This window comes from Scyliorhinus torazame, chromosome 6 (assembly GCF_047496885.1).
Source record: "Scyliorhinus torazame isolate Kashiwa2021f chromosome 6, sScyTor2.1, whole genome shotgun sequence".
In the NCBI taxonomy this organism is placed as follows: Eukaryota; Metazoa; Chordata; class Chondrichthyes; order Carcharhiniformes; family Scyliorhinidae; genus Scyliorhinus; species Scyliorhinus torazame.
Window position 1 is genome coordinate 12,068,258 of NC_092712.1, and position 14,123 is coordinate 12,082,380.

Consider the following 14,123-nt stretch of genomic DNA (forward strand, 5'->3'; position numbering starts at 1 on the left):
ACCCTCTGTCCCTCACCCTCTGTCCCTCACTCTCTGTCCCTCACACTCAGTCCCTCACTCTCTGTCCCTCACTCTCTGTCCCTCACTCTCTGTCCCTCACGCTCTGTCCCTCACACTCAGTCCCTCACACTCAGTCCCTCTCTCTGTCCCTCACTCTCTGTCACTCACTCTCTGTCCCTCACACTCAGTCCCTCACTCTCTGTTCCTCACTCTCTGTCCCTCACTCTCTGTCCCTCACACTCAGTCCCTCACACTCAGTCCCTCTCTCTGTCCCTCACTCTCTGTCCCTCACTCTCTGTCCCTCACACTCAGTCCCTCACTCTCTGTCCCTCACTCTCTGTCCCTCACGCTCTGTCCCTCACTCTCTGTCCCTCGCTCTCTCTCCCTCACCGTCCCTCCCTCTCTCTGTCCCTCACTCTCTGTCCCTCACTCTCGGTCCCTCACTCTCTGTCCCTCACCCTCCCTCCCTCTCTCTGTCCCTCACTCTCTGTCCCTCACACTCTGTCCCTCACTCTCTGTCCCTCACTCTCTGTCCCTCACTCTCTGTCCCTCGCTCTCTGTCCCTCACCGTCCCTCCCTCTCTCTGTCCCTCCCTCTCTCTGTCCCTCCCTCTCTCTGTCCCTCACTCTCTGTCCCTCACTCTCTGTCCCTCACTCTCTGTCCCTCACACTCAGTCCCTCACACTCAGTCTCTCTCTCTGACCCTCACTCTCTGTCCCTCACTCTCTGTCCCTCACTCTCTGTCCCTCACGCTCTGTCCCTCACACAAAGTCCCTCACACTCAGTCCCTCTCTCTGTCCCTCAATCTCTGCCCCTCACACTCAGTCCCTCACTCTCTGTCCCTCACTCTCTGTTCCTCACTCTCTGTCCCTCACGCTCTGTCCCTCACACTCAGTCCCTCACACTCTGTCCCTCACCCTCTGTCCCTCACCCTCTGTCCCTCACTCTCTGTCCCTCACACTCAGTCCCTCACACTCTGTCCCTCACTCTCTGTCCCTCACGCTCTGTCCCTCACACTCAGTCCCTCACTCTCAGTCCCTCACTCTCGGTCCCTCACGCTCTGTCCCTCACTCTCTGTCCCTCACTCTCTGTCCCTCACGCTCAGTCCCTCACACTCAGTCCATCACTCTCAGTCCCTCACGCTCTGTCCCTCACTCTCTGTCCCTCACTCTCTGTCCCTCACGCTCAGTCCCTCACACTCAGTCCCTCACTCTCAGTCCCTCACACTCTGTCCCTCACGCTCTGTCCCTCACTCTCTGTCCCTCACACTCAGTCCCTCACACTCTGTCCCTCACCCTCTGTCCCTCACCCTCTGTCCCTCACTCTCTGTCCCTCACACTCAGTCCCTCACTCTCTGTCCCTCACTCTCTGTCCCTCACTCTCTGTCCCTCACTCTCTGTCCCTCACGCTCTGTCCCTCACACTCAGTCCCTCACTCTCAGTCCCTCACTCTCAGTCCCTCACTCTCAGTCCCTCACTCTCTGTCCCTCACTCTCTGTCCCTCACTCTCTGTCCCTCACGCTCAGTCCCTCACACTCAGTCCCTCACTCTCAGTCCCGCACTCTCTGTCCCTCACTCTCTGTCCCTCACTCTCTGTCCCTCACGCTCAGTCCCTCACTCTCAGTCCCTCACGCTCTGTCCCTCACGCTCTGTCCCTCACGCTCTGTACCTCACTCTCTGTCCCTCACTCTCTGTCCCTCACACTCAGTCCCTCACTCTCTGTCCCTCACTCTCTGTCCCTCACTCTCTGTCCCTCACGCTCTGTCCCTCACGCTCTGTCCCTCACACTCAGTCCCTCACACTCTGTCCCTCACCCTCTGTCCCTCAGTCTCTGTCCCTCACACTCAGTCCCTCACTCTCAGTCCCTCACTCTCAGTCCCTCACTCTCAGTCCCTCACGCTCTGTCCCTCACTCTCTGTCCCTCACGCTCAGTCCCTCACGCTCAGTCCCTCACTCTCAGTCCCTCACTCTCTGTCCCTCACTCTCTGTCCCTCACTCTCTGTCCCTCACTCTCTGTCCCTCACTCTCTGTCCCTCACTCTCTGTCCCTCACATTCTGTCCCTCACTCTCCGTCCCTCACTCTCTGTCCCTCACTCTCTTTCCCTCACTCTCTGTCCCTCACTCTCAGACCCTCACTCTCTGTCCCTCACTCTCTGGCCCTCACTCTCAGACCCTCACTCTCTGTGCCTCACTCTCTATCCCTCACTCTCTTTCCCTCACTCACAGACCCTCACTCTCTGGCCCTCACTCTCAGACCCTCACTCTCTGTGCCTCACTCTCTATCCCTCACTCTCTATCCCTCACTCTCTTTCCCTCACTCTCAGACCCTCACTCTCAGGCCCTCACTCTCAGGCCCTCACTCTCAGACCCTCACTCTCAGACCCTCACTCTCTGTCCCTCACTCTCTGTCCCTCACTCTCTGTCCCTCACACTCTGTCCCTTACTCTCTGTCCCTCACTCTCTGTCCCTCACCCTTCCTCCCTCTCTCTGTCCCTCACACTCTGTCCCTCACTCTCTGTCCCTCACCCTCCCTCCCTCTCTCTGTCCCTCACTCTCTGTCCCTCACTCTCTATCCCTCACCCTCTGTCCCTCACCCTCCCTCCCTCTCTCTGTCCCTCACTCTCTTTCCCTCACTCTCTTTCCCTCACTCTCTGACCCTCACTCTCTGGCCCTCACTCTCTGTCCCTCACTCTCTATCCCTCACTCTCTGCCCCTCACCCTCCCTCCCTCTCTCTGACCCACACTCTCTGTCCCTCACTCTCTGTCCCTCACTCTCTGTCCCTCACACTCTGTCCCTCACCCTCTGTCCCTCACTCTCTGTCCCTCACCCTCCCTCCCTCTCTCTGTCCCTCACTCTCTGTCCCTCACTCTCTGTCCCTCACTCTCTGTCCCTCACACTCTGTTCCTCGCTCTCTGTCCCTCGCTCTCTGTCCCTCACTCTCTGTCCCTCACTCTCTGTCCCTCACTCTCTGTCCCTCACTCTCTGTCCCTCACGCTCTGTCCCTCACTCTCTGTCCCTCCCACTCTGTCCCTCACCCTCTGTCCCTCACTCTCTGTCCCTCACTCTCTGTCCCTCACTCTCTGCCCCTCACTCTCTGCCCCTCACACTCTGTCCCTCACCCTCCCTCCCTCTCTCTGTCCCTCACACTCTGTCCCTCACACTCTGTCCCTCACACTCTGTCCCTCACTCTCTGTCACTCACTCTCTGCCCCTCACTCTCTGACCCTCACTCTCTGTCCCTCACTCTCTGTCCCTCACGCTCTGTCCCTCACTCTCTGTCCCTCACTCTCTGCCCCTCACACTCTGTCCCTCACCCTCCCTCCCTCTCTCTGCCCCTCACACTCTGTCCCTCACACTCTGTCCCTCACTCTCTGTCCCTCACACTCTGTCCCTCACTCTCTGTCCCTCACTCTCTGACCCTCACTCTGTCCCTCACTCTCTGTCCCTCACGCTCTGTCCCTCACGCTCTGTCCCTCACGCTCTGTCCCTCACTCTCTGTCCCTCACGCTCTGTCCCTCACACTCAGTCCCTCACACTCAGTCCCTCTCTCTGTCCCTCACTCTCTGTCCCTCACTCTCTGTCCCTCACACTCAGTCCCTCACTCTCTGTTCCTCACTCTCTGTCCCTCACTCTCTGTCCCTCACACTCAGTCCCTCACACTCAGTCCCTCTCTCTGTCCCTCACTCTCTGTCCCTCACTCTCTGTCCCTCACACTCAGTCCCTCACTCTCTGTCCCTCACTCTCTGTCCCTCACGCTCTGTCCCTCACTCTCTGTCCCTCGCTCTCTCTCCCTCACCGTCCCTCCCTCTCTCTGTCCCTCACTCTCTGTCCCTCACTCTCGGTCCCTCACTCTCTGTCCCTCACCCTCCCTCCCTCTCTCTGTCCCTCACTCTCTGTCCCTCACACTCTGTCCCTCACTCTCTGTCCCTCACTCTCTGTCCCTCACTCTCTGTCCCTCGCTCTCTGTCCCTCACCGTCCCTCCCTCTCTCTGTCCCTCCCTCTCTCTGTCCCTCCCTCTCTCTGTCCCTCACTCTCTGTCCCTCACTCTCTGTCCCTCACTCTCTGTCCCTCACACTCAGTCCCTCACACTCAGTCTCTCTCTCTGTCCCTCACTCTCTGTCCCTCACTCTCTGTCCCTCACTCTCTGTCCCTCACGCTCTGTCCCTCACACTCAGTCCCTCACACTCAGTCCCTCTCTCTGTCCCTCACACTCTGTCCCTCACTCTCTGTCCCTCACTCTCTGACCCTCACTCTGTCCCTCACTCTCTGTCCCTCACGCTCTGTCCCTCACGCTCTGTCCCTCACTCTCTGTCCCTCACGCTCTGTCCCTCACGCTCAGTCCCTCACACTCAGTCCCTCTCTCTGTCCCTCACTCTCTGTCCCTCACTCTCTGTCCCTCACTCTCTGACCCTCACTCTCTGACCCTCACTCTCTGTCCCTCACTCTCTGTCCCTCAATCTCTGTCCGTCACTCTCCCTCCCTCTCTCTGTCCCTCACTCTCTGTCCCTCACTCTCCGTCCCTCACTCTCCGTCCCTCACTCTCTGTCCCTCACCCTCCCTCTCTCTGTCCCTCACTCTCTGTCCCTCACTCTCTGTCCCTCACTCTCTGTCCCTCACTCTCTTTCCCTCACTCTCTGTCCCTCACTCTCTGTCCCTCACTCTCTGACCCTCACTCTCTGACCCTCACTCTCTGTCCCTCAATCTCTGTCCGTCACTCTCCCTCCCTCTCTCTGGCCCTCACTCTGTCCCTCACTCTCTGTCCCTCACTCTCTGTCCCTCAATCTCTGTCCGTCACTCTCCCTCCCTCTCTCTGGCCCTCACTCTGTCCCTCACTCTCTGTCCCTCACTCTCTGACCCTCACTCTCTGACCCTCACTCTCTGTCCCTCACTCTCTGACCCTCACTCTCTGTCCCTCACTCTCTGTCCCTCACTCTCTGTCCCTCACTCTCCGTCCCTCACTCTCTGTCCCTCACATTCTGTCCCTCACTCTCCGTCCCTCACTCTCTGTCCCTCACTCTCTTTCCCTCACTCTCTGTCCCTCACTCTCAGACCCTCACTCTCTGTCCCTCACTCTCTGGCCCTCACTCTCAGACCCTCACTCTCTGTGCCTCACTCTCTATCCCTCACTCTCTTTCCCTCACTCTCAGACCCTCACTCTCTGGCCCTCACTCTCAGACCCTCACTCTCTGTGCCTCACTCTCTATCCCTCACTCTCTATCCCTCACTCTCTTTCCCTCACTCTCAGACCCTCACTCTCAGGCCCTCACTCTCAGGCCCTCACTCTCAGACCCTCACTCTCAGACCCTCACTCTCTGTCCCTCACTCTCTGTCCCTCACTCTCTGTCCCTCACACTCTGTCCCTCACTCTCTGTCCCTCACTCTCTGTCCCTCACCCTTCCTCCCTCTCTCTGTCCCTCACACTCTGTCCCTCACTCTCTGTCCCTCACCCTCCCTCCCTCTCTCTGTCCCTCACTCTCTGTCCCTCACTCTCTATCCCTCACTCTCTGTCCCTCACCCTCCCTCCCTCTCTCTGTCCCTCACTCTCTTTCCCTCACTCTCTTTCCCTCACTCTCTGACCCTCACTCTCTGGCCCTCACTCTCTGTCCCTCACTCTCTATCCCTCACTCTCTGCCCCTCACCCACCCTCCCTCTCTCTGACCCTCACTCTCTGTCCCTCACTCTCTGTCCCTCACTCTCTGTCCCTCACACTCTGTCCCTCACCCTCTGTCCCTCACTCTCTGTCCCTCACCCTCCCTCCCTCTCTCTGTCCCTCACTCTCTGTCCCTCACTCTCTGTCCCTCACACTCTGTCCCTCGCTCTCTGTCCCTCGCTCTCTGTCCCTCACTCTCTGTCCCTCACTCTCTGTCCCTCACTCTCTGTCCCTCACGCTCTGTCCCTCACTCTCTGTCCCTCCCACTCTGTCCCTCACCCTCTGTCCCTCACTCTCTGTCCCTCACTCTCTGTCCCTCACTCTCTGTCCCTCACTCTCTGCCCCTCACTCTCTGCCCCTCACACTCTGTCCCTCACCCTCCCTCCCTCTCTCTGTCCCTCACACTCTGTCCCTCACACTCTGTCCCTCACACTCTGTCCCTCACTCTCTGTCACTCACTCTCTGACCCTCACTCTCTGACCCTCACTCTCTGTCCCTCACTCTCTGTCCCTCACGCTCTGTCCCTCACTCTCTGTCCCTCACTCTCTGCCCCTCACACTCTGTCCCTCACCCTCCCTCCCTCTCTCTGCCCCTCACACTCTGTCCCTCACACTCTGTCCCTCACTCTCTGTCCCTCACACTCTGTCCCTCACTCTCTGTCCCTCACTCTCTGACCCTCACTCTGTCCCTCACTCTCTGTCCCTCACGCTCTGTCCCTCACGCTCTGTCCCTCACGCTCTGTCCCTCACTCTCTGTCCCTCACGCTCTGTCCCTCACACTCAGTCCCTCACACTCAGTCCCTCTCTCTGTCCCTCACTCTCTGTCCCTCACTCTCTGTCCCTCACACTCAGTCCCTCACTCTCTGTTCCTCACTCTCTGTCCCTCACTCTCTGTCCCTCACACTCAGTCCCTCACACTCAGTCCCTCTCTCTGTCCCTCACTCTCTGTCCCTCACTCTCTGTCCCTCACACTCAGTCCCTCACTCTCTGTCCCTCACTCTCTGTCCCTCACGCTCTGTCCCTCACTCTCTGTCCCTCGCTCTCTCTCCCTCACCGTCCCTCTCACTCTCTGTCCCTCACTCTCGGTCCCTCACTCTCTGTCCCTCACCCTCCCTCCCTCTCTCTGTCCCTCACTCTCTGTCCCTCACACTCTGTCCCTCACTCTCTGTCCCTCACTCTCTGTCCCTCACTCTCTGTCCCTCGCTCTCTGTCCCTCACCGTCCCTCCCTCTCTCTGTCCCTCCCTCTCTCTGTCCCACCCTCTCTCTGTCCCTCACTCTCTGTCCCTCACTCTCTGTCCCTCACTCTCTGTCCCTCACACTCAGTCCCTCACACTCAGTCTCTCTCTCTGTCCCTCACTCTCTGTCCCTCACTCTCTGTCCCTCACTCTCTGTCCCTCACGCTCTGTCCCTCACACTCAGTCCCTCACACTCAGTCCCTCTCTCTGTCCCTCACTCTCTGCCCCTCACACTCAGTCCCTCACTCTCTGTCCCTCACTCTCTGTCCCTCACTCTCTGTCCCTCACGCTCTGTCCCTCACACTCAGTCCCTCACACTCTGTCCCTCACCCTCTGTCCCTCACCCTCTGTCCCTCACTCTCTGTCCCTCACACTCAGTCCCTCACACTCTGTCCCTCACTCTCTGTCCCTCACGCTCTGTCCCTCACACTCAGTCCCTCACTCTCAGTCCCTCACTCTCACTCCCTCACGCTCAGTCCCTCACACTCAGTCCATCACTCTCAGTCCCTCACGCTCTGTCCCTCACTCTCTGTCCCTCACTCTCTGTCCCTCACGCTCAGTCCCTCACACTCAGTCCCTCACTCTCAGTCCCTCACACTCTGTCCCTCACGCTCTGTCCCTCACTCTCTGTCCCTCACACTCAGTCCCTCACACTCTGTCCCTCACCCTCTGTCCCTCACCCTCTGTCCCTCACTCTCTGTCCCTCACACTCAGTCCCTCACTCTCTGTCCCTCACTCTCTGTCCCTCACTCTCTGTCCCTCACGCTCTGTCCCTCACACTCAGTCCCTCACACTCAGTCCCTCTCTCTGTCCCTCACTCTCTGTCACTCACTCTCTGTCCCTCACACTCAGTCCCTCACTCTCTGTTCCTCACTCTCTGTCCCTCACTCTCTGTCCCTCACACTCAGTCCCTCACACTCAGTCCCTCTCTCTGTCCCTCACTCTCTGTCCCTCACTCTCTGTCCCTCACACTCAGTCCCTCACTCTCTGTCCCTCACTCTCTGTCCCTCACGCTCTGTCCCTCACTCTCTGTCCCTCGCTCTCTCTCCCTCACCGTCCCTCCCTCTCTCTGTCCCTCACTCTCTGTCCCTCACTCTCGGTCCCTCACTCTCTGTCCCTCACCCTCCCTCCCTCTCTCTGTCCCTCACTCTCTGTCCCTCACACTCTGTCCCTCACTCTCTGTCCCTCACTCTCTGTCCCTCACTCTCTGTCCCTCGCTCTCTGTCCCTCACCGTCCCTCCCTCTCTCTGTCCCTCCCTCTCTCTGTCCCTCCCTCTCTCTGTCCCTCACTCTCTGTCCCTCACTCTCTGTCCCTCACTCTCTGTCCCTCACACTCAGTCCCTCACACTCAGTCTCTCTCTCTGTCCCTCACTCTCTGTCCCTCACTCTCTGTCCCTCACTCTCTGTCCCTCACGCTCTGTCCCTCACACAAAGTCCCTCACACTCAGTCCCTCTCTCTGTCCCTCACTCTCTGCCCCTCACACTCAGTCCCTCACTCTCTGTCCCTCACTCTCTGTTCCTCACTCTCTGTCCCTCACGCTCTGTCCCTCACACTCAGTCCCTCACACTCTGTCCCTCACCCTCTGTCCCTCACCCTCTGTCCCTCACTCTCTGTCCCTCACACTCAGTCCCTCACACTCTGTCCCTCACTCTCTGTCCCTCACGCTCTGTCCCTCACACTCAGTCCCTCACTCTCAGTCCCTCACTCTCAGTCCCTCACGCTCTGTCCCTCACTCTCTGTCCCTCACTCTCTGTCCCTCACGCTCAGTCCCTCACACTCAGTCCATCACTCTCAGTCCCTCACGCTCTGTCCCTCACTCTCTGTCCCTCACTCTCTGTCCCTCACGCTCAGTCCCTCACACTCAGTCCCTCACTCTCAGTCCCTCACACTCTGTCCCTCACGCTCTGTCCCTCACTCTCTGTCCCTCACACTCAGTCCCTCACACTCTGTCCCTCACCCTCTGTCCCTCACCCTCTGTCCCTCACTCTCTGTCCCTCACACTCAGTCCCTCACTCTCTGTCCCTCACTCTCTGTCCCTCACTCTCTGTCCCTCACTCTCTGTCCCTCACGCTCTGTCCCTCACACTCAGTCCCTCACTCTCAGTCCCTCACTCTCAGTCCCTCACTCTCAGTCCCTCACTCTCTGTCCCTCACTCTCTGTCCCTCACACTCAGTCCCTCACTCTCAGTCCCTCACTCTCTGTCCCTCACTCTCTGTCCCTCACTCTCTGTCCCTCACGCTCAGTCCCTCACTCTCAGTCCCTCACGCTCTGTCCCTCACGCTCTGTCCCTCACGCTCTGTACCTCACTCTCTGTCCCTCACTCTCTGTCCCTCACACTCAGGCCCTCACTCTCTGTCCCTCACTCTCTGTCCCTCACTCTCTGTCCCTCACGCTCTGTCCCTCACGCTCTGTCCCTCACACTCAGTCCCTCACACTCTGTCCCTCACCCTCTGTCCCTCAGTCTCTGTCCCTCACACTCAGTCCCTCACTCTCAGTCCCTCACTCTCAGTCCCTCACTCTCAGTCCCTCACGCTCTGTCCCTCACTCTCTGTCCCTCACGCTCAGTCCCTCACGCTCAGTCCCTCACTCTCAGTCCCTCACTCTCTGTCCCTCACTCTCTGTCCCTCACTCTCTGTCCCTCACTCTCTGTCCCTCACTCTCTGTCCCTCACATTCTGTCCCTCACTCTCCGTCCCTCACTCTCTGTCCCTCACTCTCTTTCCCTCACTCTCTGTCCCTCACTCTCAGACCCTCACTCTCTGTCCCTCACTCTCTGGCCCTCACTCTCAGACCCTCACTCTCTGTGCCTCACTCTCTATCCCTCACTCTCTTTCCCTCACTCTCAGACCCTCACTCTCTGGCCCTCACTCTCAGACCCTCACTCTCTGTGCCTCACTCTCTATCCCTCACTCTCTATCCCTCACTCTCTTTCCCTCACTCTCAGACCCTCACTCTCAGGCCCTCACTCTCAGGCCCTCACTCTCAGACCCTCACTCTCAGACCCTCACTCTCTGTCCCTCACTCTCTGTCCCTCACTCTCTGTCCCTCACACTCTGTCCCTCACTCTCTGTCCCTCACTCTCTGTCCCTCACCCTTCCTCCCTCTCTCTGTCCCTCACACTCTGTCCCTCACTCTCTGTCCCTCACCCTCCCTCCCTCTCTCTGTCCCTCACTCTCTGTCCCTCACTCTCTATCCCTCACCCTCTGTCCCTCACCCTCCCTCCCTCTCTCTGTCCCTCACTCTCTTTCCCTCACTCTCTTTCCCTCACTCTCTGACCCTCACTCTCTGGCCCTCACTCTCTGTCCCTCACTCTCTATCCCTCACTCTCTGCCCCTCACCCTCCCTCCCTCTCTCTGACCCTCACTCTCTGTCCCTCACTCTCTGTCCCTCACTCTCTGTCCCTCACACTCTGTCCCTCACCCTCTGTCCCTCACTCTCTGTCCCTCACCCTCCCTCCCTCTCTCTGTCCCTCACTCTCTGTCCCTCACTCTCTGTCCCTCACTCTCTGTCCCTCACACTCTGTTCCTCGCTCTCTGTCCCTCGCTCTCTGTCCCTCACTCTCTGTCCCTCACTCTCTGTCCCTCACTCTCTGTCCCTCACTCTCTGTCCCTCACGCTCTGTCCCTCACTCTCTGTCCCTCCCACTCTGTCCCTCACCCTCTGTCCCTCACTCTCTGTCCCTCACTCTCTGTCCCTCACTCTCTGCCCCTCACTCTCTGCCCCTCACACTCTGTCCCTCACCCTCCCTCCCTCTCTCTGTCCCTCACACTCTGTCCCTCACACTCTGTCCCTCACACTCTGTCCCTCACTCTCTGTCACTCACTCTCTGCCCCTCACTCTCTGACCCTCACTCTCTGTCCCTCACTCTCTGTCCCTCACGCTCTGTCCCTCACTCTCTGTCCCTCACTCTCTGCCCCTCACACTCTGTCCCTCACCCTCCCTCCCTCTCTCTGCCCCTCACACTCTGTCCCTCACACTCTGTCCCTCACTCTCTGTCCCTCACACTCTGTCCCTCACTCTCTGTCCCTCACTCTCTGACCCTCACTCTGTCCCTCACTCTCTGTCCCTCACGCTCTGTCCCTCACGCTCTGTCCCTCACGCTCTGTCCCTCACTCTCTGTCCCTCACGCTCTGTCCCTCACACTCAGTCCCTCACACTCAGTCCCTCTCTCTGTCCCTCACTCTCTGTCCCTCACTCTCTGTCCCTCACACTCAGTCCCTCACTCTCTGTTCCTCACTCTCTGTCCCTCACTCTCTGTCCCTCACACTCAGTCCCTCACACTCAGTCCCTCTCTCTGTCCCTCACTCTCTGTCCCTCACTCTCTGTCCCTCACACTCAGTCCCTCACTCTCTGTCCCTCACTCTCTGTCCCTCACGCTCTGTCCCTCACTCTCTGTCCCTCGCTCTCTCTCCCTCACCGTCCCTCCCTCTCTCTGTCCCTCACTCTCTGTCCCTCACTCTCGGTCCCTCACTCTCTGTCCCTCACCCTCCCTCCCTCTCTCTGTCCCTCACTCTCTGTCCCTCACACTCTGTCCCTCACTCTCTGTCCCTCACTCTCTGTCCCTCACTCTCTGTCCCTCGCTCTCTGTCCCTCACCGTCCCTCCCTCTCTCTGTCCCTCCCTCTCTCTGTCCCTCCCTCTCTCTGTCCCTCACTCTCTGTCCCTCACTCTCTGTCCCTCACTCTCTGTCCCTCACACTCAGTCCCTCACACTCAGTCTCTCTCTCTGTCCCTCACTCTCTGTCCCTCACTCTCTGTCCCTCACTCTCTGTCCCTCACGCTCTGTCCCTCACACTCAGTCCCTCACACTCAGTCCCTCTCTCTGTCCCTCACTCTCTGCCCCTCACACTCAGTCCCTCACTCTCTGTCCCTCACTCTCTGTCCCTCACTTTCTGTCCCTCACGCTCTGTCCCTCACACTCAGTCCCTCACACTCTGTCCCTCACCCTCTGTCCCTCACTCTCTGTCCCTCACACTCTGTCCCTCACTCTCTGTCCCTCACGCTCTGTCCCTCACACTCAGTCCCTCACTCTCAGTCCCTCACTCTCAGTCCCTCACGCTCTGTCCCTCACTCTCTGTCCCTCACTCTCTGTCCCTCACGCTCAGTCCCTCACACTCAGTCCATCACTCTCAGTCCCTCACGCTCTGTCCCTCACTCTCTGTCCCTCACTCTCTGTCCCTCACGCTCAGTCCCTCACACTCAGTCCCTCACTCTCAGTCCCTCACACTCTGTCCCTCACGCTCTGTCCCTCACTCTCTGTCCCTCACACTCAGTCCCTCACACTCTGTCCCTCACCCTCTGTCCCTCACCCTCTGTCCCTCACTCTCTGTCCCTCACACTCAGTCCCTCACTCTCTGTCCCTCACTCTCTGTCCCTCACTCTCTGTCCCTCACGCTCTGTCCCTTACACTCAGTCCCTCACACTCAGTCCCTCTCTCTGTCCCTCACTCTCTGTCCCTCACTCTCTGTCCCTCACACTCAGTCCCTCACTCTCTGTTCCTCACTCTCTGTCCCTCACTCTCTGTCCCTAACACTCAGTCCCTCACACTCAGTCCCTCTCTCTGTCCCTCACTCTCTGTCCCTCACTCTCTGTCCCTCACACTCAGTCCCTCACTCTCTGTCCCTCACTCTCTGTCCCTCACGCTCTGTCCCTCACTCTCTGTCCCTCGCTCTCTCTCCCTCACCGTCCCTCCCTCTCTCTGTCCCTCACTCTCTGTCCCTCACTCTCGGTCCCTCACTCTCTGTCCCTCACCCTCCCTCCCTCTCTCTGTCCCTCACTCTCTGTCCCTCACACTCTGTCCCTCACTCTCTGTCCCTCACTCTCTGTCCCTCACTCTCTGTCCCTCGCTCTCTGTCCCTCACCGTCCCTCCCTCTCTCTGTCCCTCCCTCACTCTGTCCCTCCCTCTCTCTGTCCCTCACTCTCTGTCCCTCACTCTCTGTCCCTCACTCTCTGTCCCTCACACTCAGTCCCTCACACTCAGTCTCTCTCTCTGTCCCTCACTCTCTGTCCCTCACTCTCTGTCCCTCACTCTCTGTCCCTCACGCTCTGTCCCTCACACTCAGTCCCTCACACTCAGTCCCTCTCTCTGTCCCTCACTCTCTGCCCCTCACAATCAGTCCCTCACTCTCTGTCCCTCACTCTCTGTCCCTCACTCTCTGTCCCTCACGCTCTGTCCCTCACACTCAGTCCCTCACACTCTGTCCCTCACCCTCTGTCCCTCACCCTCTGTCCCTCACTCTCTGTCCCTCACACTCAGTCCCTCACACTCTGTCCCTCACTCTCTGTCCCTCACGCTCTGTCCCTCACACTCAGTCCCTCACTCTCAGTCCCTCACTCTCAGTCCCTCACGCTCTGTCCCTCACTCTCTGTCCCTCACTCTCTGTCCCTCATGCTCAGTCCCTCACACTCAGTCCATCACTCTCAGTCCCTCACGCTCTGTCCCTCACTCTCTGTCCCTCACTCTCTGTCCCTCACGCTCAGTCCCTCACACTCAGTCCCTCACTCTCAGTCCCTCACACTCTGTCCCTCACGCTCTGTCCCTCACTCTCTGTCCCTCACACTCAGTCCCTCACACTCTGTCCCTCACCCTCTGTCCCTCACCCTCTGTCCCTCACTCTCTGTCCCTCACACTCAGTCCCTCACTCTCTGTCCCTCACTCTCTGTCCCTCACTCTCTGTCCCTCACTCTCTGTCCCTCACACTCTGTCCCTCACACTCAGTCCCTCACTCTCAGTCCCTCACTCTCAGTCCCTCACTCTCTGTCCCTCACTCTCTGTCCCTCACTCTCTGTCCCTCACGCTCAGTCCCTCACACTCAGTCCCTCACTCTCAGTCCCTCACTCTCTGTCCCTCACTCTCTGTCCCTCACTCTCTGTCCCTCACGCTCAGTCCCTCACTCTCAGTCCCTCACGCTCTGTCCCTCACGCTCTGTCCCTCACGCTCTGTACCTCACTCTCTGTCCCTCACTCTCTGTCCCTCACACTCAGTCCCTCACTCTCTGTCCCTCACTCTCTGTCCCTCACTCTGTGTCCCTCACGCTCTGTCCCTCACGCTCTGTCCCTCACACTCAGTCCCTCACACTCTGTCCCTCACCCTCTGTCCCTCAGTCTCTGTCCCTCACACTCAGTCCCTCACTCTCAGTCCCTCACTCTCAGTCCCTCACTCTCAGTCCCTCACGCTCTGTCCCTCACTCTCTGTCCCTCACGCTCAGTCCCTCACGCTCAGTCCCTCACTCTCAGTCCCT

The 14,123-nt window shown here is 58.8% G+C and overlaps 1 protein-coding gene across 2 annotated transcripts in view; it reads left to right on the top strand.

The window, feature by feature from the left end:
• The window catches only part of LOC140424671 (protein rapunzel-like), a 237,834-nt gene that overhangs the window by 207,345 nt on the left and 16,366 nt on the right, over positions 1-14,123 (top strand). The gene's annotated exons all lie outside the window — the stretch shown is intronic.